This window comes from Bicyclus anynana, chromosome 8, assembly GCF_947172395.1.
Source record: "Bicyclus anynana chromosome 8, ilBicAnyn1.1, whole genome shotgun sequence".
In the NCBI taxonomy this organism is placed as follows: domain Eukaryota; kingdom Metazoa; phylum Arthropoda; class Insecta; order Lepidoptera; family Nymphalidae; genus Bicyclus; species Bicyclus anynana.
The window spans coordinates 1,510,346-1,528,666 of NC_069090.1; the positions used below are offsets into that span (position 1 = coordinate 1,510,346).

General features: G+C 39.1%; 1 protein-coding gene across 1 annotated transcript in view; it reads right to left on the bottom strand.

Moving 5' to 3' along the window:
* Positions 1 to 18,321, bottom strand: part of LOC112050905 (probable multidrug resistance-associated protein lethal(2)03659) — a 61,381-nt gene that overhangs the window by 41,984 nt on the left and 1,076 nt on the right. The gene's annotated exons all lie outside the window — the stretch shown is intronic.

The window sequence follows — 18,321 nt, forward strand, 5'->3', positions numbered from 1 at the left end:
AAGTATGCACGGTATATCATGACAAATCGTGTCAGAAGTTGCTACAACCTTAGCTTCGTGGCAACCCTTCGCTAAAGACCCTTAAAGTTCTCATAAATATTCTTTAACGGTGTTTTTATACGGTTTTCCGCGAAGCCGAGGGTATGACGAAGGAAGGGACTGGCGACTGAGGTCATTGATATGCCGAGGAATAAATTAAAAAAAAAAATAAATTAAAAAATATACTTGGTCGGTTGAGTCTGAACCCTTAAAACTAGCTATCTTCCAAAGCCACCACAATCCAAAATCCATAATTGGCTATCATATTTACCTACTATCCTACTTAATATTATAAACGCGAAAGTTTGTATGGATGTTTGGATGTTTGTTACTCTATAACGCCGCTACTACTGAAGCGATTTAGCTGAAATTTGGAATGAAAATAGATTTTACTCTGGATTACCACATAGGCTACTTTTTATCCCGAAAAAATCCATGGATTCCCGAGATTTGCAAAAAATGATGATTTTGATGATATGAATGTTTGTTACTCTTTCACGCCTCAACTACTGAACCGAATTAGCTGAAATTTGGTAATAAGATATATAGCCTGGATTAACACATAGACTGTTTTTTATCCCGGAGGTTCCCGAGGGATCGGTGAAAAACTAAATTTCACGAGGACAAAGTCGCGGGCGTCCGCTAGACAATCATAAAATGAGGTAGGTCAGGCTATCACAGTCTCCCTGTCCATAAGGATAACGCACGATAAAGATTTATTGTACACTCATCTAACTCTCGTAAATAATGTTATGAAATCTGGCACCAAAGGTCCGTTTATATCTACAGACATTTAGCGTGCCAGACACGTGCCGGGACAGACAAAATAATATTCTTATAAACAGTGTTTATTAACGTATTTATATCTATCGAAACCGCGCAGACGTTGACAGACACGAGCCACGCCTGGCCAGTATTCGCGGAAAGAATATTTTGATTGTGCGGTTCATGTCTGTAAAGTCCTTTTCATGAAACCTGAAATAGAATTGACAGCGCCTTACACAAATGACAATAAGACCGCCATTAACAAATGACAATGAACGCCATTAAGACATTAGCGCCGCGTCTGGGGGGACTTCTTTCATGAATAGGACTTGTGTCTCTAGGTACCTTCTAGGCAGTGTGAATAGACGGTGTCTGCTACGCTACTTGTCTGTGACGCACTGTATCTTTACCAATATTATAATGCTGAAGGGTTCGTTTGTTTGTTTGTTTGATTGAACGCGTTAATCTCAGGAACAACTGGTCCGATTTGAAAAATTCTTTCTGTGTCAGATAGGCCATTCATCGAGGAAGGCTATAGGCAATATATTATCCCCGTATTCCTACGGGAACGGGAACCACACGGGTAAAACCGCGCGGCGTCAGCTAGTATGTAATATAGTATAAACGGACGTTTAAACTTGCTACAGACGTTTAGTTTTAACTGATCGACATTTCAGTCAAAATCATCAGAAAAACCGTACACTTAACTAAGGGACACCACACAACACAAGTAAGATTTAACTGATCAATTCAACTTAAGATAATATTTTTTCGAAGATAAAACTCAGCTGCAATGAATCACCTAAAACCTCATTCTAGGTAAATGATAACACAATCAATAGATGTTATGTATGTGGCAATCGGCAACAAGATAAAGTTCAATAGGTATAATAAAGTGACTCACAAACATGTGTGCTAGCCCACATTATTACATATCAATACCATTATCTTCTCGTGTTAAATAATAATTCATCATTAGTGGCCTATTTTATTTAGTACTAGCCGACGCAACGCGGTTTCACCCGCGTATTTCCCATTCCCGTGAGAATAAGAGGTTAAAATATAGCCTATGACACTCACAAATAATTTAAAAAACGTGACTCTTTCTAGTAGTAAAATAATTTCATTTGATCTAGAGATTACCCCTACAACACCACAAACTCTTTATAAATATTGATTTAGATAGATTTTGCACTCTCCTACAGTAGAGGTAGATTTGGAGCTTAGACCCACCACGCTTAAATGCAGCCTTAGACACAGAATACATAATTGGAGCGGGTTTCGACTCTGTAACGATCGTTACTTCAAATCGACACCACATAAGCAGGGGGTGTTACGCCAGTCACTCACGAACAAGTTTACCGTCAAGTCTGCAAATCCGTAAGCGTCCTGGAGATTTGACGATAAACTTGATCGTGAATGACTGTCTTTACATCACGAATTTCCTAACTCCGGAATTCTAAGCCCAATATTCTATGGACTCAGGACTCGAACAATAACTCACCAGAATACCAGAGTAGGATCAATGTTCAAGGAAACGGTGTACTAGTAATGGTGAGTAACAATTATTCTTCCTGTACCAAATGAATACAAAGTGAAGGTGAAAATGAAAACAATTTTCTTCATAGAACTGTAACCCAAACAGCGCGTCCTATTACCCAGTTCAAATGTGTTGCTAAAGTCAACGGACACTGTCTTGTTTTGTGTTTACTTTTGGTTCATCGCAATCGCTGTCTCCATATATTTGCATTTCCAAATATATTATACCTATCTAATAGCTTGTAGCTAAGTCCTTTTAAACTTATCTGTATTCTGTGAATTTCTTTCGTACGAAAAAAATACCACATTATGTGGAAGTTTCGGTTTCAGCCGTGCAGACGTATTTATATGTTACCGGTAATGTAGCATAACCAATGATAATTTTATACTATAGATCGGTTACGTCCCTACAAAATCACCGCAAAAAGTGATCCGAATAATAGACTACAACACTGAGCGCACACATGCACAATTTTGTCTTTAATTCCATTATATTTATGAATATATAGTTTTTACACTTCCTGCATAGACAACTCGACATTGTATTATACGACGATATTTAGGTTTTATAACGTTCATTGACGTGATAGCTCAGTGGATATGACCTCTGCCTCCGATTCCGGAGGGTGTGGGTTCGAATCCGGTCCGGGGCATGCACCTCCAACTTTTCAGTTGTGTGCATTTTAAGAAATATCACGTGTCTCAAACGGTGAAGGAAAACATAGTGAGGAAACCTGCACACCAGAGAATTTTTTTAATTCTTTGCGTGTGTGAAGTCAGCCAATCCGCATTGGGCCAGCGTGGTGGACTATTGGCCTAACCCCTTTCATTCTGAGAGGAGACTCGAGCTCAGCAGTGAGCCGAATATGGGTTGATAACGAGAACGTTCATTGTTGACCACAACTAACATTGAGTTGACTATAAATTTCCTATTGAGCGGCTAATTTTTCATGCGCTAGTAACACGTCTAACAGTATTTAACATCATTGAGCATAACTGTGATGCCAACGCTACTCAGCGCGAGGAATCGGGAGGAGGGTCAAGTTTCGAACCAGGCGTCAGCTTTACGCGAACGAGTTACACTCTCGTTATTAACACATGGCTAAATTTTGCTGTGCCGTAGGTATCTACCTACCTACTCTCCGCGAGAAAAAGCCAGTTTAAAAATAAACATTTAAATACCTACTTTAAAACGATAAAAAGCTGCCACAAAAACTTCGATCCAATAAGAAAAATAACAAAAACTAGTGAAGTATCGTCACGCGTCTCAAGTTACCATGGACTTGTGATAACAGAAGGTCATACCGTTGAATTCATCCTAGCAATCACAATATTTTAGCTCAATGGGTCGGAAAAGCTTCATTTACAGCTGGAAATCATCATCATTACCAGCCAATAGAGTAAACGGTTCAACATAGGCCTCTCAAGCCTCTCTTAAGAGGCCTATGTTGAGATATACGCAAACGACCTTGATCGATTGATCAGAACGGTAAAATATCTCGCATCTCCTTTCACACACACGTCCATTGAGTGCAGTCACTGCACTGCACAGTGTCTCGTCCTGCACTGACTTCACAACACAAGGCGCGGGGTTACCCAGGCGTTTTGATAGTTTTATCAATGAAATAAAATCATTATATATTATTAAAAAACATTAATAATAGCACGAATCCATTAGTTTGTGTTCTTACATAATTATGATAAAAGAAACAAAAAAATACTCAAGAGTCATACTTTGGAAGTACAACTGATACAAGTTACAAAAACAGAGGCTACTTTGCGTATTCATTTAGGATATTTAAAAATTAAATAAACATTGTTGTAAACCACAAGGACATGCGTATTGTGTAGATCTACATATATTATATATTTTGCAAATTCTTTTGGATTAAGTTTACAGAGAAAAATGCGAATGATGTACCCATATTGACGCCGAATTCACGTATACCTCCGCCATAAGCACTTCCAAACAACACTATTTTGAGCAGCCAGCATCCAGCGACTACCTACAACCAGCTTGATATCCTCTGTTCCGGTGCAGGACACTATACCAGCACCTTGGGACCCCAACGTCCATCAGCTTTTTGAACTAAATGCCCCATATATTGCAACTTTAGCTATGCTATTCATTGAGCTATGTCCGTTTGTTTCTTTGGCGGATCTTCTCATTTCTGATTGGATCACGCAGAGATACTCCGAGCATAGCTCCTTACAACGTGCGCTGAGTGATTCTGAACCTTCTTATAAGGCCCATAGTTAGCGACCATAAAGTTTCAGATCTGAAGACTGTCATCACATACTGTTCGAAGACTTTCGTCTTCAGGCACTGAGGAATTTCGGACGAATAGTTGCGAATAATTCTACTTAACTTTATTCAATAAAGTAATTAAGAGCTTTTTTCTAATTGTTAAGGTATTTGCCCAAGCCTGTTTGGGCGATCGCAAAAGGAGTCGTACCACGACGCCTTGTAAGTAATTTTTGTTTTTTACCTATCATATTTTGTGCAAACTCGTTAAATTACTTCCCTAAGTCCTTTCAAAATAAATATGTTATGACGTAATTAATTAGGTTTAATTTTGGAAGTCGCAAGTCACTCTGAAATCGCACTATTTAGTGCACATTCAGAGTGACTCGAGAAAAGATAACATTAGTCAATAACAGGTAGTGATAGACCAGTGGATATGACCTCTGCGTCCGATTCCGGAGGGTGTGGGTTCGAAACAGGTCCGGGGCATGCACCTCCAACTTTTCAGTTGTGTGCATTTTAGGAAATTAAATATCACGTGTCTCGAACGGTAAAGGAAAACATCGTGAGGAAACCGGCATACCAGAGAATTCTCTTAATTCTCTGCGTGTGTAAGAAATTAAATATCACGTGTCTCAAACGTGGAGTCTCAAGTAGTCTCAGTCTCAATTAGTTGTAGTCCATGAAGGGTACAAAAGAATGCTTGCATAAAATAGGTAAATTATGACAGTGACTTACTATATACTTATGTATGATGTTTTCAACTTTTGGGCGCACGCTCATCCCGGAAAAACTAGAGATCGTTCTTTTTTAACTTTTTTTATTTGGTCATTTCTAAAATGAAACTCTATATGCAGTTCTTTTCAGTGAGATTGTGGATAACATTTTATTATTTCTTTCTTTCTTTCACTTTCACATGTAAGGGGCCCCTATAGTCTGGGGGCCCCGTATCATTGATACGGCTGATACAGTGGTAACTACTCCCCTGAGTCGAATGTGCCTCGGATTCAAATAGGACATGTCTGCGCGGTTCCATAGATGATAGATACGGATCGTAACAGGTCATTGCCCACTAAACAAACACCTTTCAATTCTAGGTATGACAGACAGTCCTCTGTGCAGAGCCTGCATGGAGGAGGACGAGACACCGCTACACGTTATGCTCAGTTGCAGAGGCGTAACGGAACAACGAGCAACCTACATTGGCTCCTCAGCGACACTCCATGAGGCTATCGGCGACCTGGGCGGCCTGCTAAGCTTCTGGAGCGAGCTCGGCTGGATGGAATAAATCCAGCGGGAACCTACACCGGAGGGACCCACGCACAACGGCCAATCAAATGGCTAAGTGCGGAAACGGCCCAGAATAAAGAAGAAGAAGAAGAAGATACGGATACCAAAGATGTCCTCTGAATAACTTGAATTTGGAAGAACGGAATAGTGCGTAAGCATTATCCGAATGCTTATCGAGTTTTTTATGTACTTGTCCGAAATTTCACTGATTTGGATTTTTTTTTTAAATTTTTTACAAGTTAGCCCTTGACTACAATCACAAGTCTAAGATGGAAGCGGGCTAACTTGTTAGGAGGAGGATGAAAATCCACACCCCTTTTCGGTTTCTACACGACATCGTACCGGAACGCTAAATCGCTTGGCGGTACGTCTTTGTCGGTAGGGTGGTAACTAGCAACGGCCGAAGCCAGCCAAAATGGATGATTTGGGTACGTATCCATTGTTTGTTTCCTAAGCTTACTGCCATGTCAGCATGACATGTATAATTACCTAAATCGGTTGAGTCAATATTATAAATATATAACACGTTAAGTATTCTAAGAATCACAAATCATAATAATTAATAACTATTAATTATGATAAAAAATATACTTAATTAATTAATTTAAATCTTTTAAATGATTATTTTTATATCCTTATTATCTGAAAGGCATCTCAATTTTATTGTTTAGGATCAAATTCAGGGGCCTCATAACAGAATTTACTAAAATAAGTATACCACTCTACACTCCGCGCCACAAAACAAGTCCCGTAGACGCGATTTTTTGCTTATAAGGTTTAGTTATACCTACCCTACAGAGACAAGATCCCTACCGGCAAAGACGTACCGCCAAGCGATATAACGTTCCGGTACGATGTTGTGTAAGTGCCGAAAGAGTTCTTCATCTTAGATTGCATTTTCAGTTGTCACTTACCATCATCATAAAAATGGAACCAACTTTAATGACGTATTTTTAACACAAAATTATTAAACCGATTTTAAAAGTGCAACCAAAAGAGTTCAAAATTGGTTAATAAATGACGAATGTATGAGGTAACAAACAGAAAAAAAAACACGCGTCAAATTGAAAACCTCCTCCTTTTTTGAAGTCGGTAACAACCCTCCAATAGTTTCATTAATACTATACTCGTAAATCGTAATAGTTTGACGTCACGGCCTCGCGTCCAGTTTTGGCCGCGGCATCAGATCGATACAAGGCAAGGACTGGTATACCGTGAAGTGTTTTATGGCGAATCAAAAGTCAAAGTCAAAGTCAAATTTATTTCATTTAAGCTTAGTTAACAAGGCATGATTCAATGGTGATTATTAAAGTCGAAAACTTAAAATTAAAGTTACGAGGGTGCTAACCGCGCCATCGGATCCATCGGTTTAACAACTGCCTCGTACGTCCAGTGGTTCTTTTTTTTATTCTTTACAAGTTTGACCTAGATGACAATCTCACCTGATGGTAAGTGATTGATGCAATCTAAGATGGAAGCGGGTTAACTGTTTAGGAGGAGGATGAAAATCTACACCCCTTTCGTTTTCTATATGACATTGTACCGGAACGCTCAATCGCTTGGCGGTACGTCTTTGTCGGTATGGTGGTTACAAGCCACGGATGAAGCCTCCCACCAGCCAGACCAGGACCAATTAAGAAAACCTCAATGTGCCCAGCCGGGGATCGAACCCAGGACCTCCGTCTAGTAAATCCACCGCGCATACCACTGCGCCACGAAAACCGTAAGCCTATGGATTCGACTCCTGACTCGGGATATTAAGTACTGAGCTTTTCAGTAAAAGTTTTTAGCGCAGATTTGGTAAGCGAGCTTTTTAACGCCCGTTAAAAAACTCTCGTGCGAATACGGGCTAAATAATAAAAACAAGCGTTTGACAGCAAAGACACCTGGTGGTAAGCAGCCTATGGTAAAATGCGCTTGTCTAGAAGATGCCTATTCACTCTCGACATAAAATTACCCACGTTGTATGTGGTAGATAAAACGGAAGCTGGAAGACATTCCATATCTTTGCTTTAGAAATGAGAAACCAAATCACTTAATACGCGTTCAAGGGATGTTTATTACGTCATCGTCATCATTAGCAACCCATGTTCGGCTCACTGTTGAGCACGAGTCTCCTCTCAAAAATGAGAGGGGTTAGGCCAATAGTCCATAACGCTGGCCCAATGCGGATTGGCAGACTTCACATACGTAGAGAATAAAGAAAATGCAGGTTTCCTCGCGATGTTTATTCCTTCGCCTTTTGAGACACCAGTATAATTTCTTACAATGCACATAACTGAAAAGTTGGAGCTGATTATGACCGGATTCGAATCTACACCCTCCGAATGGAAGGCGGAGGTAATATCCACTTAGCTATCACTGTATACATGCATAGTAGGTATCTATACTAATATTATAAAGCTGAAGAGTGTGTTTGTTTGATTGAACGCGCTAATCTCAGGAACTACTGGTCCGATTTGAAAAATTCTTTCAGTGTTAGATAGCCCATTTATCAAATAACGCTATAGGCTATATATTATCCCAGTATTCCTAAGGGAACGGGAATCACGCGAGTAAAACTGCGCGGCGGCAGCTAGTAGCGAAATACTCAGTATTGAGTAATGAGTGTTGTGTACAGTTGCGCAATACTACGTATGCCTCGGAGTCAGAAGAACCGCCGACCGCTTGGCGCGTCTATAAATACCAATGTTTAGATTTGGTACTTACTCATAATGGGTTAAGAGCCTGCAATAGCCACACATACCACATTTTATGAAAACTGTTTGTCAGCTAATGCTCCTACCAGCGTACCTGATTTTCTTTTTGCCAAGTCGGGATTTAGGAACTTGTTGAAGCGTAAAAAAAAATTATAATCAAACATTTTTGAATCTTTTTATTTGAGTTGAAATTACGTTTACGTGACAATCGATAGTAAAAAAAATATAAAACTGTAACCCGACTACGTAAAAAAGTGGTCTAAAAAAGACGAAACAAGAAAATATTTCTGTGAATATTTTTAGATACAGTGTTTTGTACGGCAGACGGCTGACTGCAGGTTTCAAGGGTTCACACCGTCCAAGTAAATAAGCGAATTTTTTATTACGTCATTATAGTAGTATTAGTGCGATGCATCATATCTCCAGTCATCGATCATTATCGTTAGATGGGCCCCGAAGATGTCATAGGTTTCGCAAATACTTACAAATGAAAAGTAACAACTTTCTCATTATTTTCGTGTTGCGGCTTGTGTTTTTACACTTCCAAAATGATCACGAAGGCATAATTTAGGGATTCAACAAGAAAAAAAACAGTAAAATATTATTTAAGTCGCAGCATGCGCTTGTTACATACTAAGTTAAGATGTGCGTGCACGTCTTTGAGTAATGACATAACATTGTGCGTTCTTTAATATGGAGGGGTCCATCTAAAGATTTATATCGATGCCTCCAGTCACTTAACTTTGCGGCAATCCTTTGGAAAACATCGATAAAGATCAAACTTTGAGGGTCTATAGCGTACAGAATGAAGGTAAGTATCTAAAAACAGCCTTCAACTATCACAGGTAGCCAAACAAATGGCAAATGATCGATATCTGCCGAGGGACGGGCTAATGGTCCGCACAGACACGTTGACCTACATCCTAACTAATATTATAAGATCGCCTGTTTGTTTGTTTATTACTACTCGTATTCACACCTTTCATCAAAAATCCCCGCCCACCAACCAATGCCGCAGCAGCGTGGTGGGTAAGATCCAAATCCCCAAGCCAACAAGGAGATCTGAGCCTTTAGTCGGCAATTGAAAATTTCATAATAAAATATTGTAGTACTCGTTGTCAAGGTTACGAAGAAGAGTAATTTTATGCAGAAAAAATATTTGTTGCCGAGAGAAAAATATTTTCAACCGACTTCAACCGAATAAGGAGGAGGTTAGGGAGGTTTGTTAAGTACCTCAGTTATTAAACAATTTAGGAAATTCTTTTTTTGTTTGAAAGAGTAGGTATTCCAGATTGGTCCCATTTCATGTTTATGAATTCCTTATGTAATCATCATGGAGTTGAGAATTATACACAAGCGATGTCGCGGGATACTCGCTTGAGTCGCTTGTTTATTTATGTTACTTCGGCGAAGTAGTTAGTGTTGATTGCCCATTGTCAATTATAATCAGCATTTGTCACGATTATGTAGAAAATTACTTAAACACTAGGAATTTTTTTTTACTACTGACTTGCTTATGTCTTGCTTGTCTTAATCAAACTTTGTGTTTAAAACAACGGACAAGTTCGAGTCGGACTCGCCCACCGAGGGTTCTGTACCCACGCACGAATCATTATAGTTCAAGTATCAAATTGCGCAGTTTTTGCCGATCTATTCCCGAATTTTAGACCCCCTTTTTTAAGATTTAAATTACAAAATGTTTTTGACGTGACAAGGTCTTATAATTCGATGGAGCCGGCTGCACACTCGAAAAAAGATGACGTCATGCGTCGTTCCTTCGCTCTAGGGTTGCCAACTTTTTTTTACAATAAATAAAGTACATTCTGGAAGTCTATGAAGATTAATAAACAGCATTTTAGAAAAAATACATTTTCTTTTGAAAAATGCAACCTTTCTTATGATGTTGTCACGTTCAACTATCGTCAGTAAACCGACTTTACAGACAACCGGTTTTTTTTTTCTTGTAGGTACTTGTGGTCTCGATTTCCCATAGGTACTCGCCTAATTTCATAGTTCTAGGTTAACGGGAAGTCTCCTATGAGTTTTGGTTTCCTTAAGTGTCGAAATATGTGCTTTTGCTGAATAAACAACATTTCAGGTTTTACGTAAACTTGGAAGTTTGATTTTTACAACTTCCTGTGACTTTTGACCTGAGCATTTTGACGGTTTGTGGTCTCGATTTCCCATAGGTACTCGCCTAATTTTATAGTTCTAGGTTAACGGGAAGTCTCCTATGAGTTTTGGTTTCCTTAAGTGTCGAAATATGTGCTTTTTGCTGAATAAACGATGTTTTACGGAAACTTGGAAGATAGATTTTTCACAACTTCCTGAGACTATAGACTTGAGTATACGGTTTTCAATATTCCCGAAATAAAGGGTCTTGATCTTGACAGACAGACGGGACAAGCGAGACCAACAGCAAAAGCCAGTTATTATTACACTCGTCATATATACATAAACGATAGACAGTCGTACCTAATTGGAAACAATTTATTTTAATTGTCGCGACTGAGACAAGATATGAGGTCCGTTACGACATGTATTGACGAAAATAAACTTGGGTTTGATAAATTGAAGTCTCATTTGAGGCTTCCGTCTCGTCGCCTCTACCACAATGTTTAAAGACGTAAATTTTTGACCAGAGCGTTCTTCCTGTCCTAACGTTGCCGAAAAGTGGACACAGACAGTGAGCAAGTCGCTCAGCGTGTTATGAAGAGCGCTATGCTTGCAATCTCTTTGAGGTATAAAATGCAAAACGAAGTGATTCGAAATCGATTCGAATTGAATTGGAAGTGGGCTGGATCATGTCTGTCGGACGAGCAATGGTTGGAATCGTAACATTCTTGAGTGAAGACCGCGTCTCGGTAAGCGGAGTTTGGGGTGCCCCCCCACTAAGTAGAACGACGATCTCCGGAAGGTGGCTGGCATCTATTCGATGCAAAAAGATGCCGTGTAGAAACCGAAAGGAGTGTGGATTTTCATCCTCCTCCTAACAAGTTAGCCCGCTTCCATCTTAGATTGCATAATCACTTACCATCAGGTGAGATTGTAGTCAAGGTAAAGAATAAAAAAAAAATAAAAAAATCAAATTGATGTCATCTTTGATATCACTGACAACTGATATCATATTGTTTTTTTGAACGTTTCCCTCCATTTTTATGGGAGAGGGTATATAGAGCTTATACCACCACGCTGCGGCTTTAGGGTAATAACTAATAATGTTAAATTAAGGACCTTTATCGTATATTAATGCTAATGACTGTCGCGACTCACGTAGGTAGATATAGTACCTAATAATGTCCTAGATATAGTCAGCCCAACGTAAATAATCAGTGAAGATATTTTTGACGTGAAACGGCTAGAATGATTTTGATGGATTACCTCACGTTACCTACGTTTTCATTCATTGTTTTTAATATTTTCCAAATGACGTAAAGATAAGACAAGATAAAAATGTGTAAGACCTTGGCGCATACAACAATGTCTACCAGTTGGTACTAAGTTAATTGATCATTCATTCACATTTACCGAGTTGCAGGAAAATGTTTATCATTCACAATATGATGAAGTGATATACAGTATAAGAAAACAAAACGCAAAGTGCAAACTGTTTACAGTAGGTAGGTAATTTGCATGAGTTATAAGCTTTTTTGGGTTCATTATCTGACTTATTGTATGTGTATTTGTGTCTGAATTTTCCAAGCCTTTTTGTAGTGTGGAAATTCTCTTGGATACCACATCACCACAGAATTAATTTTATGGCATAGTAATGTTTACGATAAATATTTTTTTTTTCCATAAATACATTGGGATTTATTGAGAAAATTAATTAAGTATGTAAGTTTTCCATTGATCTTCGAATAATAGGTATTTATTGGACTTAGCAACCTACAATAGAAATTACATACTTAAAAAATAATTCAATGTAAAGGTCTTTAGTTTACAATTTTATTAATGTATGGATGTGTGTGTAAAGTCTTGTATGCCTAATATGTATGTGTGAAAAATACTCAATGAGTCAGCTGTTTTCTTTAACACTTGGCAATCACTTCACTAATTACATTGGGTTTTCCTGTGTTGTATGAGTTTTATAACATAATTAATAAATATTATTTTTTAAAAAACCGGCCAAGTGAGTGTCAGGCGACACACAGTATAGGGTTCCATAAATTAAATTAGCACTTTAAACCCTTATAATGCACAAAAAATTATTCTCACTTGGCATGTATGGATATCAAAACCACAGACAGATAGTCATGGCGACTCTTGTGGAGTTGGCTGCTCTCCTATTGAGCGCGTCCCCGGGTGGCGGATAGGGGTATTCCCTCACCAGATTTTATCTGGCGGGTACCGGGGAAATAAAATACCCGGCGCGGACCAAAAGCACGCAACACAAATCCAGGCAGCGTCTGTACTCGGAGCGAGCGGCTGCCTGGTCAGCGTCTGTCCCACATTGGGCGGCTGTTTACTTCAGATGATGTAGAGGAGTAGTCTTTTCTTAACATGGAAGCACAACAAAAAAAACATATACCCCAGGCGGGTACCGGCGCTGAGAATTCTCGCGTCGGAGAATCCCGTCCCCTGGAGGCTTCGGCTGATAGGGGCTGCCCCTCGTATTCTGGGGGGGGCAACGTTTTGCCAAAGTGTGACAAGATATTTGCTAGGTCTGGTCTGCTGCAACGCACGCCACCTAAGACAACGACACAATCATGGTCACGGACTGAAGTAGAAGATGGAGTATCGAAGGGACATGAAGGGAGCATGCAGGGTAGACAGGGTACACCGCCAGGAAGTACAAACGCGCCTGAATGCATTACGAACATAGATAGTGATGATTCTGAAAAATCAGTAGAAAATACACCCACTAAAGACAGAAAGACTGAAGAAGAAAGACGTCCAAAGAAACGAAAGAAGGTGTCTAGTCCAACAATGCTACAACCAAATCAAATAGAACTCTCAGAAGAACTGAAGCAAATGAAGACAAAAGTAGAAGAATTAGCTAAGTTTACAAGAGATAATAAGAAAGTCCATCATGAAGTTAAAAAATTTGCACTGGACCTTACAAGCCTAGTCAGACAAACGGTAACCAAATATAAATATGACATGGCAAAGTTCTACGAACTGCAACATGATTTTAATACGTATACGAGTACTCAAGAACAACGTGTGTCAGAACTCGAAATACAAATGAAAAATATCAAAGAGAGCTATGAACAAAGATTTGAAGAGCTAAGAAATAAAGAAGTGGATAATCAGAAAATACCAGACAATAAATTCAACTTAAATGGTGAGGAAATAAAGGATTATGACGAACTACTTCCGAAACTTAACCTAGAGTGGACCATAGATAGTTTTAAAAACGTAAATATAGACCACGGAGATATTTTTAAAGATGTTCGCAGCAACGTTGTATACTTTTGTGAAGAGAAGACAAAGTCACAATCAAGAATTGGAAGAAGAGTATTCAACAGATATCCAGAAATACTAGAAGGAGAAAGAACAGTCTGTGAAGGGGGAAGCTATAATATTATAGAACAATCTGTAACATTCCTATCTAAAGAACATAGCCGGACCAAGACAAACAAGGTAATTGTTGCTTTTTATGACCCATTTAAGCAAGATGGTAGAAGCCAACGGGACGTTTATAAATTATGCGAAGAAATAAAAGAAGTTGCGAAAAACTTAAGCATGACTGAAATTTCGATTGTTGCTCCGCAAGGTGTAGAAATACATATCATGCGGAAGATCCTTGAAACAGTATTCAAAAATTCAGAAATCGCGGTATTCATGAGAACGCAGAAGAATAAAATGAAAAGAGACAGAGGTAAGCATATTGATAAGAAGGCAGAAGAAATAATAGTAATAAAAGGAGATACAGAATCTTATGCGCATGTTTTAAAGAAACTTAAACTTGGTCTAAAAGAAAGCGATGCTCTAGAACAGATTAAAGGCGTGAGGAAAACAAACAAAGGAGATGTTTTAGTAAAAGTTAAAGAAAATGCAGAGGAGATATCCAAAGTCATCAAAGACATAGTACAAAACAAAAAAGTAAAGATGCTAACCAAAAATCAAAAAACCACATTGCACATAAGAGATATTGACAGTATTGCAGATATAGAAGAAGTTAAAGCAGCAATACGAGATGCAAATGTAGTTCAGTCAGTAGAACAATTAGAAGTCAGATCACTAAGACCAATGAAAAACGGAAATCAGATAGCTACAGTAGTGCTTGATGAAAAAGATGCTGAAAAAATCTTAGAAGTCGATAAAATCAGGATAGGACTGAGTATTTGCAGAGCCCAGAAAAGAGTTGATGTCACTAAATGCTATCGATGCTGGGCCTACGACCACTTAGCAGCAAAATGCACAGGCGTGGATAGAAGCCAAAAATGTCATTATTGTGCTCAAGATGGGCATAAGGCCAATAACTGCACAAATGAAGCGTTCTGTCCACTCTGTAATACAAGTGGCCACCCTTCGGGCAGCGGTAGATGCAAGTTCTTCAAACAAGCTCTAAATAGAGAGAGGAAGGACAAGAGAGAAAGTTTGCCGGAAATATTCAAGCAATGAAATTCAAGGTTCTTCAATTAAATGCGAATAGAAGTATTAGCGCCCATGATATGGCCCTGATAGTGGCGTCAGAACAGAAATGCGACTTCATTGCTTTTAGCGAGCCCAATGTTGGTAAATGCAAAACCAACAACAGGCATCAATACATCAGTGAAGACCTAAACGCCATGATCTTTAATTTCAGCAACAGGCATAGTGTAATAAAGTACCGCTCATCTGGCTGTTTTATCTGCGTGGAAACTAAAGATTTTTCATTATATAGTTTATATATTAGCCCTAATAAATGTACACCGGAAGGATTCTTAGAATACTTGGAAAAAGTTCAATATGATGTTAAAACACTCGCAAAACCTTCGAACAAAGTTATTATAACTGGTGACTTCAATGCCAAACACGCTTGCTAGGGAGGAAATACTACAACTAGAAGGGGAATAGAACTACTTGAATGGGTCCACTCCCTGGAATTTAACATTCTTAACGATGGAATTATTCCAACCTGCGTGCGTCCAAACGGAGTATCGTACATCGACATGACATTTGTCAGTGATAATGTACCCACAAATAAAACGACATGGACAGTCTTAGAACGGGAGGTATCCATGAGCGATCACAGAATAGTTATCACTAACATAGATGACAAGGTAAACGATGCGCCTAGGTATGTCTTTGGAAAGACTAACATGGATACTTTTAACGCAATTTTTGAAAACATAATTAAGGACAAAGAAGTAAACCATATAGACTGTGATTTTGCACTTAAAACAGCTTTCAGGGCCAGCACTCCACTGATCAGATGCGATGTTAACTATAAGTTACCTTACTGGTGGACAGAAACTATACAGGGAAAAATAAAGGATGTAAGATAAGAAGAAAGTTCCAGAAATGCAAGGATGAACAGAAGAGGGAAGAGCTAAAGCTTGAGTATAAGAGCTATAAAAATGATTTAAAAATGACAATTATTAATGCAAAGGTACGGATGTGGGTCAAGCTATGTGATAACCTAGAGGAAGACATTTTTGGGGGGGCTTATAAAATAGTTAAAAATCAACTTCAGCTACCTAATCCTAAAAGAACTCTTCCTCTTGAGGAAAAAATCAAAGTATTTCATGATCTCTTTATAGTATCAAAGGACAAGAGGTTGGTAAGAGAGGAAATAGACCATAGGGAAGAAGATCTAAAAGAAATGAGTTTTTCAGAAGAGGATATTAGAAATGCTGCTAGTAAAATTAAGACGCGAAAAGCCCCCGGCCCTGACTCTTTGCCACCAGAAGTTGTAAGACAAGTGATTCTTGAATATCCCATGTACTTTGTAGCATTATTTAATGGGCTCCTAAGTAGCGGGCAGTTTCCAGAGTCCTGGAAGCTCGCTAAGCTTATATTAATCGACAAGCCGAAAAAGAATCCCACAGAACCAACTAAATACCGACCGATCTGCCTCATCAATGTTTTGGCCAAGGTTTATGAAACTCTTCTCAATAATAGACTTTTACAAGAGATTGACAGAAACGGTGGTTTTCATAACAACCAGTTTGGTTTTAGAAAGGGTAGAACGACTATAGACGCTATTAAGGAAGTGATAACATCTGCAAGACTCGCTAAAGAAGAGAAAAAATGGAATGGTCTTATCCTGATAGATGTGCGCAATGCATTCAATAATGCATCATGGGCAAAAATAATCAGTAAACTCAAACTAAGGAAAGTTAATAAATACATCATAAACAGTGTGATTGGTTATCTTGAGGGCAGGGCTATTCAGGTCAACAAGGGAGTCAGAGTAGAAATCCAAGGTGGTGTACCACAAGGATCCGTCCTCGGACCAACTCTTTGGAACGTCTTATATGACGATGTCATGTCAATAGAACTACCAGTAGGGGTCAAGTTGGTCTGCTATGCAGATGATCTTGCAGTATCGGTGTCGGCTAAGGATAAAGAAGACCTAGTGAGGAAAGGTAACGAGACCTTACATAATATAATGCTGTGGATGGGGCATAATCATCTAGAAATCGCCCCGGAAAAAACTGTGGCCATTATATTTAATAGGCGGCTCTATTCCGATATTATATTCACTTGCGGGAATACACCGGTAATACCCTCTTCCTCTGTGACTTACCTAGGTATGACCCTGGATTCAAGCCTGAACTTTGGCAAGCATATAAACTCGGCATGTAAAAAAGCCAACAACAAAACAACTGTTAGGGCATTGTGCACAATGCTACCCAATACGCGTGGACCGAGCTCTAGAAAACGGAGAACACTAGCTCTGGCTATGGAGTCTGTAGTAATGTATGCGGCGCCGGTATGGGTTACAGCCTTGGATAAAGATATATATAAAAGAACAGTACTGAGCGCACAAAGAACAATGGCCTTAAGGACATGTTGCGCATACAGAACTACATCCACTGACGCAGCTCTCGTACTGGCAAGTCTCATTCCAGCCCATCTTCTGGCACAAGAAAGATCTAACACTTATGAGCTAAAAATGCCTGGGGAAAGAAGTTCAGTCAGAGAGAGGACTCTGGAGGCATGGCAACAGGAATGGGACCAATCTGGGAAAGGACGCTGGACCCATAGACTGATTAAAAATATTAAGACCTGGATAGAGAGGAAACATGGCACTATCACGTTCCGGATGACTCAGTGTTTCTCGGGGCACGGTGTTTTTATGGACTATATAACACGCATTAAAAAAAGGAACTGCGCTAAATGTATCTACTGCATACACCCAAACGACGATGCCGAACACACCATGTTTTATTGTCCCCGGTTTAAAACCGAAAGAGAGGAGGTGACAAAGGAGGTAGGACAGGAAATCACGGTTGAAAACCTAATAAATATAATGTTGCAAGCGAGTGACAAATGGGACGCAATTAAGATGTATTTAGAAAGCGTAATGAAAACAAAGGAGAAGGATGAAAGGGAACTGGGAAAGTGAGAGGCAGTGACGCTGGTGGTAGGCTTAATGGCAGGTACACTAGCGTTTTTGGAGGTAGGAGGGTTTTTAGCCGGTAGGAGTCCGGCACTACCCAAACGGGTGTCCATGAGGATTTTCCCCCCTACGAAAAAAAAAAAAAAAAAAAAAAAAAAAAAAAGATAGTCATGGCGAAAGTACAAGGATTCCTTGTTGACTACAGAATCCTAAAAAGTATTAGAGAAATTAAAACACTGTTCAGTGAT